Source organism: Phyllobates terribilis, unplaced genomic scaffold, assembly GCF_046119375.1.
Source record: "Phyllobates terribilis strain yellow unplaced genomic scaffold, ASM4611937v1 Scaffold_52__1_contigs__length_9100884, whole genome shotgun sequence".
NCBI classification, from domain to species: domain Eukaryota; kingdom Metazoa; phylum Chordata; class Amphibia; order Anura; family Dendrobatidae; genus Phyllobates; species Phyllobates terribilis.
The window spans coordinates 3,560,396-3,585,272 of record NW_027362812.1 but is presented as its reverse complement, the minus strand read 5'-3'; the positions used below and the strand labels follow the sequence as shown (position 1 = coordinate 3,585,272).

The window sequence follows — 24,877 nt, the reverse complement described above, 5'->3', positions numbered from 1 at the left end:
TTTTAATTAAAGATGGAGTCCCTACATGTGTTTTGTGTTTTATTTTTATTAAAAAAAAAATTCTGTGTTGTGTTTTTTTCTGTTTACTAGAGATTCATTGTGGCCATGTCTAGTTTGGCGTGACTCCATGAATTTCAGGCTTAGTGCCAGCTGATAATACAAAGCTGGTATTAACTGCATTATTACCCAGCGTGCCACCCCCCACCAGGGCCGTTGGAAGAGCCGGATAAAGTGCCTGGAAATGGCGCTACGATGAATGCGCCAATTCCAGGGGTGGCTGCAGGCTGCCATTTTCAGCGTGGGGGGCCCAGAATGCTTGGGCCTTACCATGCTGAGAATCCCAGCCCCCAGCCCCCCCGATCAAAATATGGCGGGAGCCCACGCATTTTTTTTTTTAAATTATTTTTTTAAATAATTTAAAAAAAACATTGGGCTTTCCTGACTTTTGATCGCCAGTCAAGGTAAAACCAGGCAGATAAAGCAGACAGCTACGGGCTGCCACCTCTATCTGCGCTGAGAATCAAAATTTCTGCAGAGTGCTATGTCATTTTTGTTTTATTATTTATTTATTTTCACACTTCTATATGTGTGACAGTCCCAACAGCCAATCACAGAGGCTGACACAGAGAATGGGCGTCTGTGACTGGCTGCTTGAGTAACCTGAAAGCAGCCCATACATAGTACCATACTAGAATGTATGGGCTGATTGTACATTACTCAAACAGCCAATCACAGACGCCCATCCTCTTTGACCGCATCTGCGATTGACTGTTGGGTCTGTCACATATAAAAGTGTGAAAAGAAAATTTTAAAAATGAATTTTTGATTCTCACCGCAGATAAAGCAGACAGCTACGTACTGCCACCCCCAGCTGCCTGGCTTTACCTTGGCTGGCGATCAAAAGACAGAGAAGCCGAATATTTGTTTTAAACTTAACTTTTTTTTTTCCCGCCATATGTTAATCGCTAGCCAGATAAAACCAGGCAGCTGGGGGCTGGGATTCGCAGCATGGTAAGGCCCAAGCGTTCTTGGCCCTCCACGCTGAAAATCGCAGCCCACAGCCACCCCTGAAAATGGCGCATTCATCATGGCACCATTTCCAAGTGCTTTACCCGGCTCTTCCAGCGGCCCTGGTGGTGAGTGGCACCCTGGGTAATAATAGGGTTAGTACCAGGCCATCTTTGCCTTATCAGCTGGTACTAAGCCCGAAATTCATGGTTTCACGCCAAATTAGACATAGCCACCATCAATTTCTAGTAAACAGAAAAAAAAAAGACAGAATTTTTTTTTTTTATTATTATTAAAAATAAAACACATTTAGGGACTCCATCTTTAATAAAGAAAAATCCTCACTCCCAACGGAATCCATAGGTCTTCTGTCTTCATCTCTCTTAGATCTTTGCCATCAGACAAATATGTCTGCTGACAGATGAGCAGGCACAGAATGACACTGGAGCACTGTTACTGTGTAGTGCAGTGCTATGTTTCTTTTTTTTGTCTTTTCATGCAGTGTAGAAATCTTGGGAAAAGTGTGGATTGTGCTCTGGAAGTGATCAGTTATAGCTAACTATGTTATTTTCTGCAGAGATAAGTCCTGTATAGAAGATGTGATATATCGGTCTGCAGTTAAAGAACTTCACCTAGAGACATCACTGGTGAGTATGTGTATTACCTATACACACACACACTGACACTATATACAGAGCTCCTGTGCATAATGTCACTGGTGATCACTGTATTACCTGTACACTGACACTATATACAGAGCTCCTGTGTATAATGTCACTGGTGATCACTGTATTACCTGTACACTGACACTATATACAGAGCTCCTGTGTATAATGTCACTGGTGATCCCTGTATTTCCTATACACACACACACTGACACTATATACAAAGCTGTGCATAATGTCACTGGTGATCCCTGTATTACCTGTACACTGACACCATACACAGAGCTCCTGTGTATAATGTCACTGGTGATCACTATATTACCTGTACACTGACACTATATACAGAGCTCCTGTGTATAATGTCACTGGTGATCACTATATTACCTGTACACTCACACTATATACAGAGCTCCTGTGCATAATGTCACTGGTGATCACTATATTACCTGTACACTGACACTATATACAGAGCTCCTATGCATAATGTCACTGGTGATCACTATATTACCTGTACACTGACACTATATACAGAGCTCCTATGCATAATGTCACTGGTGATCCCTGTATTTCCTGTACACTGACACTATATACAGAGCTCCTATGTGTAATGTCACTGGTGATCACTGTATTACCTGTACACTGACACTATATACAGAGCTCCTGTGTATAATGTCACTGATGATCACTGTATTACCTCTACACTGACACTATACACAGAGCTCCTGTGTATAATGTCACTGATAATCTCTACATTATCTGTACGCTGACTCTATATACAGAGCTTTTTTACATTTTCATTATCAGTCACTATCTGGTGCCATTATGAGCCATGGTCATGGCGTGGCGGTATTTGTCCCTTGTATGTGGTATTATTCAGACAGTCACTATGTTGTGGTAATATGTGGTCTTCTCATGGTGTGGCAGTATATATACCTTGTACTTGGTAGTATTTGATCACTATGTGGTGGTATGTGTTCTGGTCATGGTGTGGCGGTATTTCTCTCTTCTATATGGTATTATTAGTCTAGGTATAGTGGATGGTTGTCAGTCATTTGTTTTTCGGATATTAAGAATGGGAACATTCTTTATTTGCAATACATATTAAATACTTGGATGTTTAACCTCTCCCTGTGTTGTGACTACTACACAGCAGCAGAGATTTATTGGTTAATAAAGTTGATTCATTTTGAAAGAGTTTGTGGACTTATGTTATTCCTATATACGGTAACTGCATGGTGCTGGTGGGCCCCAAGATTGATTTTTTCCTGGTGGGCCCCAGGTACTCCAGTCCGGCGCTGGTGCCAGACAGTTACCTCCTCATCTGTCCTGCTGCCGGCTGGGAGTCCTGTACAGTGCAGCATGTAGTGTGATGTGAATGCCACACTATGGAGATGCTGCTCCTACTACTGCCAAGTGAGGATCTCACCTCGCCAGTATGGTGCCCTCAGGAGCTCCCACAGGGCATCACAGGCCTTAGTATGAAGCAATTCCACAAGTCTTCTAGTATTGCTTCGTACTAAGGCCTGTGATGTCCTGTGAGACCTCCCTGAGGTCACCATACTGGGGAGGTGTGAGCCTCACCTCATGGGGCCCCATGATCTCTATGTACGATCCCTGACTGGGCCCCATGATCTCTATGTACGCCGCTGACTGGGCCCCATGATCTCTATGTACGCCGCTGACTGGGCCCCATGATCTCTATGTACACCTCTGACGGGGCCTCATGATCTCTATGTACGCCGATGACTGGGCCCCATGATCTCTATGTACACCTCTGACTGGGCCCCATGATCTCTATGTACGCCGCTGACTGGGCCCCATGATCTCTATGTACACCTCTGACTGGGCCCCATGATCTCTATGTACGCCGCTGACTGGGCCCCATGATCTTTATGTACGCCGCTGACTGGGCCCCATGATCTCTAGGTACACCGCTGACGGGGCCTCATGATCTCTAGGTACACCGCTGACGGGGCCTCATGTTCTCTATGTACGCCGCTGACTGGGCCCCATGATCTTTATGTACTCCGCTGACTGGGCCCCATGATCTCTATGTACGCCGCTGAGGAGGCCCCATGTTCTCTATGTACACCCCTAACCTGATTGGCCCCATGATCTCTATGTACGCCGCTGACTGGGCCCCATGATCTCTATGTACGACTTTGACTGGGCCCCATGATCTCTATGTACGCCGCTGACTCGGCCCCATGATCTCTATGTACGCCGCTGACTGGGCCCCATGATCTCTATGTACGATCCCTGACTGGGCCCCATGATCTCTATGTACGCCGCTGACTGGGCCCCATGATCTCTATGTACGCCGCTGACTGGGCCCCATGATCTCTTTGTACGCCGCTGACTGGGCCCCATGATCTCTATGTACACCGCTGACTGGGCCCCATGATCTCTATGTATGCCGCTGACTGGGCTCCATGATCTCTATGTACTCCGCTGACTGGGCCCCATGATCTCTATGTACGCCGCTGAGGGGGCCCCATGATCTCTATGTACACCCCTAACCTGATTGGCCCCATGATCTCTATGTACGCCGCTGACTGGGCCCCATGATCTCTATGTACGCCGCTGACTGGGCCCCATGATCTCTATGTACACCCCTAACCTGATTGGCCCCATGATCTCTATGTACGATCCCTGACTGGGCCCCATGATCTCTATGTACGCCGCTGACTGGGCCCCATGATCTCTATGTACGCCGCTGACTGGGCCCCATGATCTCTTTGTACGCCGCTGACTGGGCCCCATGATCTCTATGTACACCGCTGACTGGGCCCCATGATCTCTATGTATGCCGCTGACTGGGCTCCATGATCTCTATGTACTCCGCTAACTGGGCCCCATGATCTCTATGTACGCCGCTGAGGGGGCCCCATGATCTCTATGTACACCCCTAACCTGATTGGCCCCATGATCTCTATGTACGCCGCTGACTGAGCCACATGATTTCTATGTACGATCCCTGACTGGGCCCCATAATCTCTGATCTCTCATGATGTTTTTTTTTTATTAAAGATGGAGTCCCTAAATGTATTTTGTGTTTTATTTTTACTGTGTAGTGCGGCACTATGTTGCATTTTGTCATTTCATGCAGTGTAGAAATCTTGGGAAAAGTGTGGCTTGTGCTCTGGAAGTGATCAGTTATAGCTAACTGTTATTTTCTGCAGAGATAAGTCCGCATAGAAGATGTGATATATCGGTCTGCAGATAAAGAATTTCACCTAGAGACATCACTGGTGAGTATGTGTATTACCTATACACACACACTGACACTATATACAGAGCTCCTGTGCATAATGTCACTGGTGATCACTGTATTACCTGTACACTGACACTATATACAGAGCTCCTGTGTATAATATCAATGGTGATCATTGCATTACCTGTACACTGACACTATATACAGAGCTTCTGTGTATAATGTCACTGGTGATGACTGTATAACCTGTACACTATATACAGAGCTCCTGTGCATAATGTCACTGGTGATCACTGTATAACCTGTACACTGACCCAATATACTGAGCTTTTTTACATTTTTATTATTTTAGCATTATTTGTCACTATGTGGTGGCATTATGTGCTTTGGTCATGACATGACGATATTTGTCCCTTCTATGTGGTATTATTCAGTCACTATGTGGTGGTAATATGTGGTCTCATGGTGTGTCAGTATTTATACCTTGTATCTGGTAGCATTTGATCACTATGTGGTGATATTATGTGCTTTGGTCATGGTGTGGCGGTATTTGTGCCTTGTATGTGGCATTATTTGGGCACTATGTGGTGGTAATATGTGATCTGGTCACGGTGTGGTGGTATTTCTGCCTTCTATCTGGTAATATTGGTCTTGGTAGAGTGGATTGTGGTTGGTCATTTGTTTTATCTGATATCAATAAGGGGAAACCTCTTTATTTCCAATAGATATTAAATACTTGGATGTTTAACCCCTCCCTGTCCTGTGACTATTACACAGCAGCAGAGATGCAGTTACAGAGGTTCACCAGAGAAAGCAAGTTGGCATTTGGTGAGATTTTCACCTCTGTATTTATAAGACAAAACCAGGAGTGGGTGAGAAATGCATAAAACATGACCTCGGATTGCTCCACTCCTGGTTTTGTCTTATAAATACTGAGGTAAAAATCTCACCAAATACTCAAAGTGCCACAATCTTCTGACAGTGCGGATTCCACCAATAAATAAGTGATCCCCTTCCCAACCTGTGCATCGCTGATAACTTGTTTTCACCAATAAAAACCCTTTAATGCAAACTACAGTAATTGTACATCGCAGTTCTGGTGAGCGCACAGTGATGGGCAGGAGCCCTGGAGTCAATGTCCCTGGTGGGCCCCAGACACCCCAGTCCGGCTCTGCCCCCGCCCCAGCCCGCCCCTGATTTGTCACGCACGGACCTGAAGCGACTGTGCCCTGCGATACACACATCCTGTTGAAATTTCTGCTGCCGTTTACAAGCCCCAACCCCCCCTGGGCCCGGTCGCAGTGACTGCCACTGCGACCGCGGACATTACGCCCCTGGCTACGTGAATCATATGTCCCATTTTGGTGCTCCTCACCATTTGCATGGCACAGTCATGCATGCTTCTCTATCACCATAGCATGCTGCAAACAATCAGGATGGCTTCTGCTACATCTCTATATAAAAAGATAGTACATCTGTATTTCTATGATACGTAGAGTGGATGGAAATCATACATCTTGCTAATATTTATTATATTACATTCATCTGATGCTCTGTAGTAACAATGTAAATTAAATTGGCGACTTAGTGCAGTTCTATTACTATTAGTAAATGTGGCACCTTGTGTTCCACAGAATATCTGAATATTACCTGAATATTTAATCTCAGCTAATGTTCATTTATCTCTTAAATATCATTGGTCAGATGCTGATCACATGACCAGTGGTGGTGCATGCATGATGATTCCATATGAAATGCACTGAGTGACAGTTGGAAGTGACAGTTGGAATTGACCAACAACAGTGGAGGAGATGTCGGCTAACTCTAAGCAAAGCAATAATATGGATATAAAAGAGGAGGAGATTGTGGTGAGCAGAGAAAGAGTGAAGACACGAAGACCTTCCCATGACACATCTGATGATGAGAAGAAGTCTTCAGTCAACAGGACAAAACCACCAGTCCAGAAGAAAGAAGAAGTAGAGGAGAACGTGGTGAGGAGAGAAGGAGCGAAGAGACTAAGACCTTCCCATGACACATCTGATGATGAGAGGAAGTCTTCAGTCAACAGGACAAAACCACCAGTCCAGAAGAAAGAAGAAGTGGAAGAAAAGGAGAAGGTAGAAAGTCAGAAGATGGGAGCCAAGAAGAGAGGAGCCATCTTCATCTCATCAGGGGACAAAAAGGAGAAGAAAAGAAGAAGGATTACATTAGGACAGAAACCCATGGATCTAAAGCAGAAGGCTGAAGAAGCTGAAGGAAGCAGCGGTGTTCGGCCAACCGGCTCCAAAAGCACAGTCTCTGATACCATCAAGAGGAGATTATTATTCCATCAAGTGCTTGGCCGGGGATGCTATGGAACGGTCCTGCTGGCGGAAGATTCATCTACCCGCAAACATTTTGCTGTTAAGATCATCTGCAAAAGAGCCCTGCTTGCTGACGGTGATGAGCGTGTGATGGTGGAGCGACGGGTTTTACAGCTGGCATCTGGGAGCCCCTTCCTTGTCCACGCAGACTTTGCATTCCAGACCAAGGTACAGTATTGATTGCTCGATATTAGGAAATGTCACACGTACCACACACTGCTCTGCCTCATGGACCTCACTGATATCATCTTACATTTCAATATAGCATGTCCCAAGGTAACCGCTGACAATAAGATGAATGTGATGACTATACACATGGGATATTGTGGCCCCTACTGTAATCAATAACATTTATGGCGGGGCTTGGTACATTGGGAATCATTTATTAAAACAGCCTTTTTACTTATCCCAGCCAATCACAGAACAGCTTTTACTTTTCCAGGTCAGTTAAAACAACCTTAGCTGAGCTCTAATTGGTTAGTATGGGCTACTAGTTTTCTAGTGAGCAGATTTATTAATGAGGCCCAATGTACCCCGCTGTATAAATGATTGAAAATATTAGATGTCATCATAGAGGTCAATGAACTGTAGAAAATCACTTGCCCGGTCCTCATGTTTCTAATTGGGTGACTGGTAATATTTGTATCATTTGCAGCATTAGCTGGGCATTATCTTGTTTGTAGGCATCATCACCATGTAGTAGTCTCTAGCTCATTTCTTTCACACTGTAGAATTTTACATATTATTATCTTGTATAGACATGGGATTTCAGAATAGATTAAATGTATTTGTTATTCTTTGTTATTTCCTGGATGACATTGTATTTTGTGTATACCATGTGGGGGGACGGGACCCTGTGTACACTATATGTCAGGGCTATTGACTTTTGTGCACTTTATATACAATTTGAGAATGTGTTAATATTTTTGTATACAAGTATTATCTGTATCTTAAAGGTTTTTTTAATTAATGTTGGGACATTTTTATGCACGTGCATCTACTTGTTTTTCATTGCCATGTTTTCTATGTATAAATATACTGGAATAAAGTACAAAATCCACTGTCTTGGAGTGAAATTTCTTCTAACCTCACCAGCTAATGAAAAAGATGGTATCATATTGACCAGGGGCGAGGTGGGCCAGAGGGGCACATGCCCTCCAAGCCGGTCGCCAAGCAGCTGCTTCTTTACAGACTGCAGGGCGGCCCTGTATCTTTCATTGTGTACATGTGCCAGCTGGGCATCTGCAGCCCAGAACAGCAGGCACAGGCCACGTTCTTATGCCTGCCGGAGAGAAGCTTCAGCCGCTGAGCAGTACGAGAGGGCAGACATCTTTGATTCTTGTAAGGCCACGACCACACTATCAGTATTTGGTCAGTATTCGGTCAGTATTTTATCACAGGAGTGGGAGACAAAACCAGGAGTTGGTGATAAATGCAGAATTGGTGACTTGTTTCTATTATACCTTTTCTCTGATTGTTACTGACCTGGTTTTGGCTCCCACTCCTGAGAAAATATACTGACCAAATACTGATAGTGGGGCCGTGGCCTTAGCCTGAGCTCCGGATAGTGGTCAGGACAGGAGATTTATACTTTTTGTAGAGTGTGGAAGTGGCAGGATGCTGCTCACCTCCTGACAAGTCCAGGGCCAGATCCTGAATGTTATCTATGGTCGCTCTGCTGAGGATCAGAAAGATTTATTGTAGCAGATGGACCCTTCAAGCAGGTTGGGGTCGTGCTGTCAGTGTGAGATCATCGGCTCTCGATCTGTATGAATGTTCAAATCACATCGGACCTGAGATAGAGACACTTCAGACCTTACTATACAGACCCCTGCCCCAGACTGATCCTGCACCAGCTACAGGGCCAGAGCCGGCATATCCACCCATTGCACCAGGGCAAGTGCCAGGGCCCCGGGCAAGAGGGGGGCCCCACTCACAGTTGGGGACACTGGAACGCTATTGGGCCTGTGAGTTGGGGGGGCCCGGTGTAACCCCCCCCCCCCCCCGTGCTTTACGGTGTTTGAAATACTCACCTCTCGTCATACCCTGCTGGCCGCAGGAAAAATCCGCATCATGGGCACAGTACATGCGGATTTCAATTGGGGAACATTGCTTCCCTTCTACCATGCGTTTTTCATGCTTTTCCGCGGCGTTTACGCAACTGCAAAAACGCCGCGGAAACGCACGAAAAACGCATCGTGTGAACTCAGCCTAATAGTTTGAATTATTTTTGTCCAGAAGGGCTTAATCAATGTACAGTTCCACCACATGTGGAGCATAGTGCCCACATCAGAAGAGCATCTCCAGCAGTTAGGATCAAGTCCTTTGTAACATTTCTGAAGTTTTGATGGAGTCATATACCACCTGGAGAGAACTTTATAGCCATTCTCTTGTACTCTAACACATCTAGAGGAGACTTTAGGTGCTAGTAGTCATCTTTTAATTTCAGATGGGGTGAAAGGCCTATTCAGATCCTGTTCCCACTTCATTACATATGGCAGTTTCTTAGGGGTTCTGGCTAGGCATAATTGTTTTTGTAGAGCTGATAACGTTCTTTTTTAGGGGTTTTTTGCAGCTATAAGTTTTTCAAAATCAGTCATTTCCCTAATATAATTTGGAGTTTTAAAGACTAGTTTTAAGTTAGACATAAATTTCTGGTACATAAAGGGGTGAAAAGAGATAGTATCTAGCATTTGATTGAGTTCTGCCAAGCAGGGCATGACCCCATTATCTGTAATTTTTTGGAGTGGTGTTATCAAGTTGCGAATTGAGTTGTGTATTGTGGCATTATGGGCTGGAGAAAGGAGAGAACTAGGTCTGTAACTTGTAGGAGAGGGGAGGGAAACGGGGAGCATATTTGTCTTATATGGGGATTGGACCAGATTTTAAAAGTAGTGGCGGTGAAAGGGTTTTTAATTGATGTATACCTAGTACTACTTGAGGGCGTGAGGATGAGCTGTCTAAGGGGGAATTTAAGGATTGTTTCTTCTACTTTAATCCATTGCTTCTGTGGTGGGAGCCTGATCCATCCACGACTCTTTGGAGATGAGTGGCTTGTTGAAGTATCTTTAGATCTGGCAGATCTATACCTCCTTCAGAGTGTGGGAGGGATAATATTTGTAAGGGAAGTCTGGGTTTTTGGTTGTGCCACAGAAAACGGCTGAGGAGTTTTCGTATGTCAATGAAAAAAGAATTAGGTAGGTGGATTGGAAGGGCTTGCACTAGATAAGTTATTTTTGGCCATATCATACATTTAAGGAGATTTTTCCTACCCAACCAGGAGATGTATGAGATATTCCAGTTGGGGGTAAGTTTCTGGATTTTCTGCAATAGCGGTGGGAAGTTTAACTTATAAAGTTCTTGTAGGTTTGGAGAAATCTCAACTCCCAAGAAACGTATTGATGGGGGGGACCAGGTAAAGGGGGACCCGATTGCCATTTGTGTTTTTTGTGGTTCTGGGATATTTATATTTAAGACTTGAGATTTGCTAAGATTCACCTTAAAATTTGATAGTGCACCGTATTCCTTGAGTAATGTCAGGATAACTGGGACAGATATTCTCGGGTTAGAGGTCATGATCAGTAGATCGTCTGCGTATGCTGCGATTTTATGTTCAGTACCAGCTGATTTGATGCCAACGATCCTCCCCTCCTCTCTGAGCTTTTGTAGTAAAGGTTCTAGTGTAAGAATAAAAAGGAGAGGGGAAAGCGGGCATCCCTGCCTGGTGCCGTTAGAAATATTAAAAGATGAAGACATAACATGAGAGAGGATTAGATACACTGCTCAGCAGACAGTATCACACCGGATAGGATTAGATACACAGCTCAGCAGACAGTATCACACAGGAGAGGATTAGATACACTGCTCAGCAGACAGTATCACACAGGATAGGATTAGATACACAGCTCAGCAGACAGTATCACACCGGATAGGATTAGATACACAGCTCAGCAGACAGTATCACACAGGAGAAGATTAGATACACAGCTCAACAGACAGTATCACACCGGATAGGATTAGATACACAGCTCAGCAGACAGTATCACACCGGATAGGATTAGATACACAGCTCAGCAGAGAGTATCACACCGGATAGGATTAGATACACGGCTCAGCAGACAGCATCACACCGGATAGGATTAGATACACAGCTCAGCAGACAGTATCACACCGGATAGGATTAGATACACAGCTCAGCAGACAGTATCACACCGGATAGGATTAGATACACAGCTCAGCAGACAGTATCACACAGGAGAAGATTAGATACACGGCTCAGCAGACAGTATCACACAGGAGTGGATTAGATACACTGCTCAGCAGACAGTATCACACAGGAGAGGATTAGATACACAGCTCAGCAGACAGTATCACACAGGAGAGGATTAGATACACAGCTCAGCAGACAGTATCACACCGGATAGGATTAGATACACAGCTCAGCAGACAGTATCACACCGGATAGGATTAGATACACAGCTCAGCAGACAGTATCACACCGGATAGGATTAGATACACAGTTCAGCAGACAGTATCACACCGGATAGGATTAGATACACAGCTCAGCTGACAGTATCACACAGGAGAAGATTAGATACACGGCTCAGCAGACAGTATCACACAGGAGTGGATTAGATACACAGCTCAGCAGACAGTATCACACAGGAGAGGATTAGATACACAGCTCAGCAGACAGTATCACACAGGAGAAGATTAGATACACAGCTCAGCAGACAGTATCACACAGGAGAAGATTAGGTACACTGCTCAGCAGACAGTATCACACCGGATAGGATTAGATACACAGCTCAGCAGACAGTATCACACAGGAGAAGATTAGATACACAGCTCAGCAGACAGTATCACACAGGCGAAGATTAGATACACAGCTCAGCAGACAGTATCACACAGGAGAGGATTAGATGCACAGCTCAGCAGACAGTATCACACAGGAGTGGAATAGATACAAGGCTCAGCAGACAGTATCGCACATGGCGGTATTAGATACATGGCTCAACAGACAGTATCACACAGGAGAGGATTAGATACACAGCTCAGCAGACAGTATCACACAGGAGAAGATTAGATACACTGCTCAGCAGACAGTATCACACCGGATAGGATTAGATACACAGCTCAGCAGACAGTATCACACAGGAGAAGATTAGATACACAGCTCAGCAGACAGTATCACACAGGAGAAGATTAGATACACAGCTCAGCAGACAGTATCACACAGGAGAAGATTAGATACACAGCTCAGCTGACAGTATCACACAGGAGAGGATTAGATACACAGCTCAGCAGACAGCATCACACAGGAGAGGATTAGATACACAGCTCAGCAGACAGTATCACACAGGAGAAGATTAGATACACTGCTCAGCAGACAGTATCACACAGGAGAAGATTAGATACACAGCTCAGCTGACAGTATCACACAGGAGAGGATTAGATACACAGCTCAGCAGACAGTATCACACAGGAGAAGATTAGATACACTGCTCAGCAGACAGTATCACACCGGATAGGATTAGATACACAGCTCAGCAGACAGTATCACACAGGAGAAGATTAGATACACAGCTCAGCAGACAGTATCACACAGGAGAGGACTAGATACACGGCTCAGCAGACGGTATCACACAGGAGAGGATTAGATACACGGCTCAGCAGACAGTATCACACAGGAGAGGATTAGATACACGGCTCAGCAGACAGTATCACACAGGAGAGGATTAGACACACGGCTCAGCAGACAGTATCATACAGGAGAGGATTAGATACACAGCTCAGCAGACAGTATGACACAGGAGAGGATTAGATACACGGCTCAGCCGACAGTATCACACCGGATAGGATTAGATACAAAGCTCAGCAGACAGTATCACACAGGAGAGGATTAGATACACGGCTCAGCAGATAGTATCACTCAAGATAGGATTAGATGCACGGCTCAGCAGACAGTATCACACATGACAGGATTAGATACATAGCTCAGCAGACAATATCACACAGGGTAGGATTAGATACACAGCTCAGCAGACGGTATCACACAGGAGAGGATTAGATACACAGCTCAGCAGACATTATCACACAGGAGAGGATTAAATACACAGCTCAGCAGACATTATCACACAGGAGGGGATTAGATACATACACAGCTCAGCAAACAGTATCACACAGGACAGGATTAGATACATAGCTCAGCAGACGGTATCACACAGGAGAGGATTAGATACACGGCTCAGCAGACAGTATCACACAGGAGGGGATGAGATACACAGCTCAGCAGACAGTACCACACAGTATAAGATTAGATACACTGCTCAGCAGACAGTATCACACAGGAGAGGATTAGATACACAGCTCAGCAGACAGTATCACACAGTATAAGATTAGATACACTGCTCAGCAGATTATCACAGCATAGGATTAGATACACGGCTCAGCAGACAGTATCACACCGGATAGGATTAGATACACAGCTCAGCAGACAGTATCACACAGGAGAAGATTAGATACACGGCTCAGCAGACAGTATCACACAGGAGTGGATTAGATACACTGCTCAGCAGACAGTATCACACAGGAGAGGATTAGATACACAGCTCAGCAGACAGTATCACACAGGAGAGGATTAGATACACAGCTCAGCAGACAGTATCACACCGGATAGGATTAGATACACAGCTCAGCAGACAGTATCACACCGGATAGGATTAGATACACAGCTCAGCAGACAGTATCACACCGGATAGGATTAGATACACAGCTCAGCAGACAGTATCACACCGGATAGGATTAGATACACAGCTCAGCTGACAGTATCACACAGGAGAAGATTAGATACACGGCTCAGCAGACAGTATCACACAGTGGATTAGATACACAGCTCAGCAGACAGTATCACACAGGAGAGGATTAGATACACAGCTCAGCAGACAGTATCACACAGGAGAAGATTAGATACACAGCTCAGCAGACAGTATCACACAGGAGAAGATTAGATACACTGCTCAGCAGACATTATCACACCGGATAGGATTAGATACACAGCTCAGCAGACAGTATCACACAGGAGAAGATTAGATACACAGCTCAGCAGACAGTATCACACAGGAGAATATTAGATACACAGCTCAGCAGACAGTATCACACAGGAGAGGATTAGATGCACAGCTCAGCAGACAGTATCACACAGGAGTGGAATAGATACAAGGCTCAGCAGACAGTATCGCACATGGCGGTATTAGATACATGGCTCAACAGACAGTATCACACAGGAGAGGATTAGATACACAGCTCAGCAGACAGTATCACACAGGAGAAGATTAGATACACTGCTCAGCAGACAGTATCACACCGGATAGGATTAGATACACAGCTCAGCAGACAGTATCACACAGGAGAAGATTAGATACACAGCTCAGCAGACAGTATCACACAGGAGAAGATTAGATACACAGCTCAGCAGACAGTATCACACAGGAGAAGATTAGATACACAGCTCAGCTGACAGTATCACACAGGAGAGGATTAGATACACAGCTCAGCAGACAGTATCACACAGGAGAGGATTAGATACACAGCTCAGCAGACAGTATCACACAGGAGAAGATTAGATACACTGCTCAGCAGACAGTATCACACAGGAGAAGATTAGATACACAGCTCAGCTGACAGTATCACACAGGAGAGGATTAGATACACAGCTCAGCAGACAGTATCACACAGGAGAAGATTAGATACACTGCTCAGCAGACAGTATCACACCGGATAGGATTAGATACACAGCTCAGCAGACAGTATCACACAGGAGAAGATTAGATACACAGCTCAGCAGACAGTATCACACAGGAGAGGATTAGATACACGGCTCAGCAGACGGTATCACACAGGAGAGGATTAGATACATGGCTCAGCAGACAGTATCACACAGGAGAGGATTAGATACACGGCTCAGCAGACAGTATCACACAGGAGAGGATTAGACACACGGCTCAGCAGACAGTATCATACAGGAGAGGATTAGATACACAGCTCAGCAGACAGTATGACACAGGAGAGGATTAGATACACGGCTCAGCCGACAGTATCACACCGGATAGGATTAGATACAAAGCTCAGCAGACAGTATCACACAGGAGAGGATTAGATACACGGCTCAGCAGATAGTATCACTCAAGATAGGATTAGATGCACGGCTCAGCAGACAGTATCACACATGACAGGATTAGATACATAGCTCAGCAGACAATATCACACAGGGTAGGATTAGATACACAGCTCAGCAGACGGTATCACACAGGAGAGGATTAGATACACAGCTCAGCAGACATTATCACACAGGAGAGGATTAGATACACAGCTCAGCAGACATTATCACACAGGAGGGGATTAGATACATACACAGCTCAGCAAACAGTATCACACAGGACAGGATTAGATACATAGCTCAGCAGACGGTATCACACAGGAGAGGATTAGATACACGGCTCAGCAGACAGTATCACACAGGAGGGGATGAGATACACAGCTCAGCAGACAGTACCACACAGTATAAGATTAGATACACTGCTCAGCAGACAGTATCACATAGGAGAGGATTAGATACACAGCTCAGCAGACAGTATCACACAGTATAAGATTAGATACACTGCTCAGCAGATTATCACAGCATAGGATTAGATACACGGCTCAGCAGACAGTATCACACAGGAGAGGATTAGATACACAGCTCAGCAGACAGTATCACACAGGAGAGGATTAGATACACAGCTCAGCAGACAGTATCACACAGGAGAGGATTAGATACACAGCTCAGCAGACAGTATCACACAGTATAAGATTAGATACACTGCTCAGCAGACAGTATCACACAGGAGAGGATTAGATACACAGCTCAGCAGACAGTATCGCACAGGAGAGGATTAGATACACAGCTCAGCAGACGGTATCGCACAGGAGAGGATTAGATACACAGCTCAGCAGACAGTATCACACAGGAAAGGATTAGATACATAGCTCAGCAGACGGTATCACACAGGACAGGATTAGATGCACAGCTCAGCAGACAGTATCACACAGCAGAGGATTAGATACACAGCTCAGCTGACAGTATCACATAGGACAGGATTAGATACACAGTTCATCAGACAGTATCACACAGGAGTGGATTAGATACACGGCTCAGCAGACAGTATCACGAAAGATAGGATTAGATACACAGTTCATCAGACAGTATCACACAGGAGACGATTAGATACACAGCTCAGCAGACAGTATCACACATTACATGATTAGATACACAGCTCAGCAGACAGTATCACACAGGATGGGATTAGATACACGGCTCAGCAGACAGTATCTCACAGGAGAGGATTAGATACACGGCTCAGCAGACAGTATCACACAGGAGAGGATTAGATACACAGCTCAGCAGACAGTATCACACAGGAGAGGATTAGATACACAGCTCAGCAGACAGTATCACACAGGAGAGGATTAGATACACAGCTCAGCACACAGTATCACACAGGAGAGGATTAGATACACGGCTCAGCAGACCGTATCACACAGGAGAGGATTAGATACACAGCTCAGCAGACAGTATCACACAGGATAGGATTAGATACACTGCTCAGCAGATGGTATTACACAGTATAGGATTAGATACACAGCTCAGCAGACAGTATCACACAGGATAGGATTAGATACACGGCTCAGCAGACATTATCACACAGGAGATGATTAGATACACAGCATAGGATTAGATACACAGCTCAGCAGACAGTATCACACAGGACAGGATTAGATACACAGCTCACCAGACAGTATCACACAGCATAGGATTAGATACACAGGTCAGCAAACAGTATCACACAGGATAGGATTAGATACACGGCTCAGCAGACAGTATCACACAGGAGAGGATTAGATACACGGCTCAGTAGACAGTATCACACAGGAGAGGATTAGATACACAGCATAGGATAAGATACACATCTCAGCAGACAGTATCACACAGCATAGGATTAGGTACACGGCGCAGCAGACAGTATCACACAGGAGAGGATTAGATACACAGCTCAGCACACAGTATCACACAGGAGAGGATTAGAGACACAGCTCATCTGACAGTATCACACAGGAGGGGATTAGATACACAGCTCAGCAGACAGTATCACACAGGAGAGTATTAGATACACAGCTCAGCAGACAGTATCACACAGGAGAGGATTAGATACACGGCTCAACACACAGTATTACACAGAGGATTAGATACACGGCTCAGCAGACAGTATCACACAGGAGAGGATTAGATACATGGCTCAGAAGACAACATCACACAGTAGAGGATTAGATACACTGCTCTGCAGATAGTATCACACAGGAGAGGATTAGATACATGGCTCAGCAGACAGTATCACACAGGAGAGGATTAGAAACACAGCTCAGCAGACAGTATCACACAGGAGAGGATTAGATACACAGCTCAGCAGACAGTATCACACAGGAGAGGATTAGATACACAGCTCAGCAGACAGTATCACACAGGAGGGGATTAGATACACAGCTCAGCAGACAGTATCACACAGTATAAGATTAGATACACTGCTCAGCAGACTATCACACAGCATAGGATTAGATACACGGCTCAGCAGACAGTATCACACAGGAGATGATTAGATACACAGCTCAGCAGACAGTGTCACACAGGAGGGGATTAGATACACAGCTCAGGAGACAGTATCACAGAGTATAAGATTAGATACACTGCTCAGCAGACAGTATCACACAGGAGAGGATTAGATACACAGCTCAGCAGACAGTATCGCACAGGAAAGGATTAGACACACTGCTCAGCAGACAGTATCACACAGGAGAGGATTAGAGATACAGCTCAGCAGACAGTATCACACAGGAAAGGATTAGATACATAGTTCAGCCGACGGTATCACACAGGACAGTATTAGATGCACAGCTCAGCAGACAGTATCACACAGGAGAGGATTAGATACACAGCTCAGCTGACAGTATCACATAGGACAGGATTAGATACACAGTTCATCAGACAGTATCACACAGGAGAGGATTAGATACACAGCTCAGTAGACAGTATCATACAGGGTAGGATTAGATACACAGCTCAGCAGACAGTATCACACAGGAGAGGATTAGATACACAGCTCAGCAGACGGTATCACACAGGAGAGTATTAGATACACTGCTCAGCAGACAGTATCACATAGGATAGGATTAGATACACAGCTCAGCACACAGTATCACACAGGAGAGGATTAGATACACAGCTCAGCAGTCAGTATCACACAAGATAGGATTAGATACACTGCTCAGCAGATGGTATTACACAGGATAGGATTAGATACACAGCTCAGCAGACAGTATCACACAGGATAGGATTAGATACACGGCTCAGCAGACATTATCACACAGGAGATGATTAGATACACAGCATAGGATTAGATACACAGCTCAGCAGACAGTATCACACAGCATAGGATTAGATACACGGCTCAGCAGACAGAATCACACAGGAGGGGATTAGATACACAGCTCAGCAGACAGTATCACAGGATAAGATTAGATACACTGCTCAGCAGACAGTATCACAAAAGAGAGGATTAGATAAACAGCTCAGCAGACAGCATCACACAGGAGAGGATTAGATACACAGTTCATCAGACAGTATCACACAGGAGTGGATTAGATACACGGCTCAGCAGACAGTATCGCACAGGGCGGGATTAGATACACGACTCAGCAGACGGTATCACACAAGATAGGATTAGATACACAGTTCATCAGACAGTATCACACAGGAGAGGATTAGATACACAGCTCAGCAGAGTGTATCACATGGGTGGATTAGATACACGGCTCAGCAGACAGTATCGCACAGGGCGGGATTAGATACACGGCTCAGCAGACAGTATCACACAGGATAGGATTAGATACACAGTTCATCAGACAGTATCACACAGGAGATAATTAGATACACAGCTCAGCAGACAGTATCACACAGGAGAGGATTAGATACATAGCTCAGTAGACAGTGTCACACAGGAGAGGATAAGATACACAGCTCAGCACACAGTATCACACAGGATAGAATTAGATACACAGCTCAGTAGACAGTATCACACAGGACAGGATTAGATACACATCTCAGCACACAGTATCACACAGGAGAGGATTAGATACACGGCTCAGCACACAGTATCACACAGGAGAGGATTAGATACACTGCTCAGCAGACGGTATCACACAGCATAGGATTAGATACACGGCTCAGCAGACAGAGTCACACAGGAGAGGATTAGATACACAGCTCATCAGACAGTATCACACAGGAGAGGATTAGATACACAGCTCAGCTGACAGTATCACACATGAGAGGATTAGATACACAGCTCAGCTGACAGTATCACACAGGAGAGGATTAGATACACAGCTCAGCAGACAGTATCACACAGGAGAGGATTAGATACACAGCTCAGCTGACAGTATCACACAGGACAGGATTAGATACTCAGCTCATCAGACAGTATCACACAGAGGATTACATACACAGCTCAGCACACAGTATCACACAGGAAAGGATTAGATACACAGCTCAGCAGACAGTATCACACAGGAGAGGATTAGATACACTGCTCAGCAGACGGTATCACACAGGAGAGGATTAGATACACTGCTCAGCAGACGGTATCACACAGGAGAGGATTAGATACACGGTTGAGCAGACAGTATCACACAGGGTAGGATTAGAGATACAGCTCAGCAGACATTATCACACAGCATAGGATTAGATACACAGCTCAGCAGACAGTATCACACAGCATAGGATTAGATACACGGCTCAGCAGACAGTATCACACAGGATAGGCTTAGATACACAGCTCAGCAGGCAGTATCACACAGGAGAGGATTAGATACATAGCTCAGCAGACAGTATCACACAGGAGAGGATTAGATACACAGCTCAGCAGATGGTATCACACAGGATAGGATTAGATACACAACTCAGCTGACAGTATCACACAGCACAGGATTAGATACAAAGCTCAGCAGATAGTATCACACAGGAGTGGATTAGATACACGGCTCAGCAGACAGTATCGCACAGGGCGGGATTAGATACACGGCTCAGCAGACAGTATCACACAGGAGAGGATTAGATACACGGCTCAGCAGACAGTATCACACAGGAGAGGATTAGATACACGGCTCAGCAGACAGTATCGCACAGGGCGGGATTAGATACACAGCTCAGCAGACAGTATCACACAGGAGTGGATTAGATACACGGCTCAGCAGACAGTATCACACAGGAGAGGATTAGATACACGGCTCAGCAGACAGTATCACACAGCACAGGATTAGATACAAAGCTCAGCAGATAGTATCACACAGGAGTGGATTAGATACACGGCTCAGCAGACATTATCGCACAGGGCGGGATTAGATACACAGCTCAGCAGACAGTATCACACAGGAGGGGATTAGATACACAGCTCAGCAGACAGTATCACACAGGAGAGGATTAGATACACGGCTCAGCAGACAGTATCGCACAGGGCGGGATTAGATACACGGCTCAGCAGACAGTATCACACAGGATAGGATTAGATACACTGCTCAGCAGATAGTATCACACAGGATAGGATTAGATGCACAGCTCAGCAGACAGTATCACACAGGAGAGGATTAGATACACAGCTCAGCAGACAGTATCACACAGGACAGGATTAGATACACAGCTCAGCAGACAGTATCACACAGGACAGGATTAGATACACAGCTCAGCAGATAGTATCACACAGTAGAGGATTAGATACACAGCTCAGCAGACAGTATCACACAGGAGAGGATTAGATACACTGCTCAGCAGATAGTATCACACAGGAGAGGATTAGATACACAGCTCAGCAGACAGTATCACAAAGGATAGGATTAGATACACAGCTCAGCAGCTGGTATCACACAGGATAGGTTTAGATACACGGCTCAGCAGATGGTATCACACAGGATATGATTAGATACAGGGCTCAGCAGACAGTATCACACAGGAGAGGATTAGTTACACGGCTCAGCAGATGGTATCACACAGGATAGGATTAGATACACATCTCAGTAGACAGTTTAGCACAGCATAGAATTAGATACAAAGCTCAGCAGACAGTATCACACAGGAGAGGATTAGATACACATCTCAGCAGATGGTATCACACAGGATAGGATTAGATACACGGCTCAGCAAACAGTATCACACAGGATAGGATTAGATACACGGCTCAGCAGACAGTATCACACAGGGCAGGATTAGATACACGGTTCAGCAGACAGTATCGCACAGGGTAGGATTAGATACACGGCTCAGCAGACAGTATCACACAGGAGAGGATTAGATACACAGCTCAGCAGACAGTATCACACAGGAGAGGATTAGATACACGGCTCAGCAGACAGTATCACACAGGAGAGGATTAGATACACTGCTCAGCAGATAGTATAACACAGGATAGGATTAGATGCACAGCTCAGCAGATAGTATCACACAGGATAGGATTAGATACATGGCTCAGCAGACAGTATCACACAGGAGAGGATTAGATACACAGCTCAGCAGACAGTATCACACAGGAGAGGATTAGATACACGGCTCAGCAGACAGTATCACACAGGAGAGGATTGGATACACAGCTCAGCAGATAGTATCACACAGGATAGGATTAGATACACAGCTCAGCAGATAGTATCACACAGGATAGGATTAGATACACAGCTCAGCAGACAGTATCACACAGGAGAGGATTAGATACACGGCTCATCAGACAGTATCGCACAGGAGAGGATTAGATACACAGCTCATCAGACAGTATCACACAGGACAGGATTAGATACACAGCTCAGTAGACAGTATCACACAGCATAGGATTAGATACACGGCTCAGCAGACAGTATATAGACAAGTCCCCCACACACAGCATACGGTATATAGACAAGTCCCCCACACAGCATACAGTATATAGACAAGTCCCCCACACACAGCATACAGTAGAATCATAGAATCATAGAATGGTAGAGTTGGAAGGGACCTCCTGGGTCATCTGGTCCAACCCCCTGCTCAAAGCAGGATCATCTCAGACAGATGTCTGTCCAGCCTCTGTTTGAAGACGTCCATTGAAGGGGAACTCACCACCTCTCGTGGCAGCCTGTTCCACTCATTAATCACCCTAACTGTCAAAAAGTTTTTTCTAATATCTAATCTGTGTCTCCTCCCATTTAGTTTCATCCCATTGCTTCTAGTCTTTCCTTGTGCAAATGAGAATAAAGATGATCCTTCTACAATGTGACAGCCCTTGACATATTTGTAGACAGCTATTAAGTCTCCTCTCAGTCTTCTTTTTTGCAAGCTAAACATTCCCAAATCCTGCAACCGTTCCTCATAGGACATAGTTTGCAGACCAGTCACCATTCTGGTCGCTCTTCTCTGAACTTGCTCCAGTTTGTCTATGTCTTTTTTAAAATGTGGTGCCCAAAACTGTACACAGTATTCCAGATGAGGTCTGACCAAAGAGGAGTAAAGACCGATAATGACTTCACGTGATCTAGACTGTATGCTTCTGTTAATACATCCCAGAATTGTATTTGCCTTTTTTGCTGCTGCATCACACTGTTGACTCATGTTCAGTCTATGATCTATTAGTATACCTAAGTCTTTTTCACATGTACTGTTGCTTAGCTCTATTCCTCCCATTCTGTATATGCTTTTTTCATTTTTATTGCCCAGATGTAGTACTTTGCATTTTTCCCTGTTAAAAACCATTCTGTTGGTTGCTGCCCAATGCTCCAGTTTATTTAGGTCTTTTTGAATCCTCTCTCTCTCTTCTCTAGTATTAGCTATCCCTCCTAGCTTTGTGTCATCAGCAAATTTAATCAGCTTACCCTCAATTCCTTCATCTAAATCATTGATAAAGATGTTGAACAATACAGGTCCCAGGACGGAGCCCTGTGGTACCCCACTTGAGACATTCATCCAGCTGGATGTGAAGCCATTTACAACCACCCTTTGAGTCCGATCACTAAGCCAGTTATGAATCCACCTAACAGTTGCCTGGTCCATTGCATACTTGGTCATTTTTTCAATAAGGATGGTGTGAGATACTTTGTCAAATGCTTTGCTGAAGTCAAGATATACTATATCTACAGCATTTCCCTGATCCACCCAGTCAGTGATTCTGTCATAGAAGGAAATTAAGTTAGTCTGACATGACTTGTTAGTTACAAACCCATGCTGACTCTGGTTAATCACTTCATTCTTATCCATGTACTTACATACATGTTGTTTAATAATTTGTTCAAAGATCTTTCCTGGTATAGAAGTCAGACTCACCGGCCTATAGTTCCCTGGGTCCACCTTCTTCCCCTTTTTGAAGATAGGAACAACATTTGCTCTTCTCCAGTCTTCTGGGACTTCTCCTGTTCTCCAAGAATTTTCAAAGATTATGGAGAGTGGTTCTAAAATTTCTTCTACGATCTCCTTCAGTACTCTGGGGTGTAATTCATCTGGACCTGGAGACTTGAACTCATTTATGTTAGCTAAATATTCCCTCACAATCTTTCGGTTTACAGATAACTTGGATTCCTCTATTCCTTTAAAAGGACAGTGAAGATCAGTTGATGTTACATTTTCTTTCTGAGAGAAAACAGATGCAAAATAGGAATTAAAAAGTTCGGCCTTCTCAACATCCTCTCTTACCATTTCTCCATTTTCATCCTGTAAAAATCCTATAGCATCTTTGACTTTTCTTTTACTTTTGACATACCCCCAAAATCCTTTTTTATTGCTTTTGACATCTCTTGCAAGCCTTAATTCATTGTCAGCTTTAGCTAACCTGATACGTGCCCTACAGGATCTGCAGACTGCATTATAATCTTCTTTAGATATGCCTCCCTCTTTCCATTTAATAAACATTTCTTTCTTTCTTTTTAGCATGTGTTTAAGTTCTGTGTTCATCCATCCTGGTTTCCTTAAATGCTTCCCATTCTTCCTACTTTTCGGGATTGTTAACGATTGTGCTTTGAGAATCTCATTTTTAAAAATTTCCCATCCTTCCTGGACATTTTTGTCCTTAAGGACATCCAGCCATTGGATCCCTCCTATTCTCTTTCTGAGTCTCTTAAAATCTGCCTTTCTAAAATCTAACCTTGAAGTTTGAGTCTTCACATGTCTTCCTCCTCTAGTTATCCAAAATTCTATAATAGCATGATCGCTGCCTCCTAGGGTCCCAGCCACCTTTACCTCCTCAACCATTTCCTCCCTGTTTATAAGGATTAGATCCAAAGTAGCAGATCCCCTTGTTTTCTCCCCTACCTTTTGGAAGATAAAGTTGTCAGCAAGAGAGGATAAGAATTTGCTTGACCTGTTAGTTTTACTTGAGAGAGATTCCCAACAAATGTCTGGATAGTTGAAATCTCCCATGACCACTACGTCATATTTTTTGGAGAACTTGGTCATTTGATACATAAAGAGTTCATCCATATCTTCAGCTTGCCCAGGTGGCCTGTAGTAAATGCCTACAATGGTGTCCTTTCCG

General features: G+C 44.6%; 1 long non-coding RNA gene across 1 annotated transcript in view; it reads left to right on the top strand.

Moving 5' to 3' along the window:
- The first annotated feature begins 1,583 nt into the window (after positions 1-1,583).
- LOC141191749 (uncharacterized) overlaps positions 1,584-24,877 on the top strand; it is a 37,953-nt gene continuing 14,659 nt past the window's right edge. Inside the window, exons 1-2 of the long non-coding RNA XR_012265455.1 lie at positions 1,584-1,655; positions 4,856-4,924. This is a non-coding gene — a long non-coding RNA (uncharacterized lncRNA). The remainder of the gene's footprint in view (positions 1,656-4,855; positions 4,925-24,877) is intronic.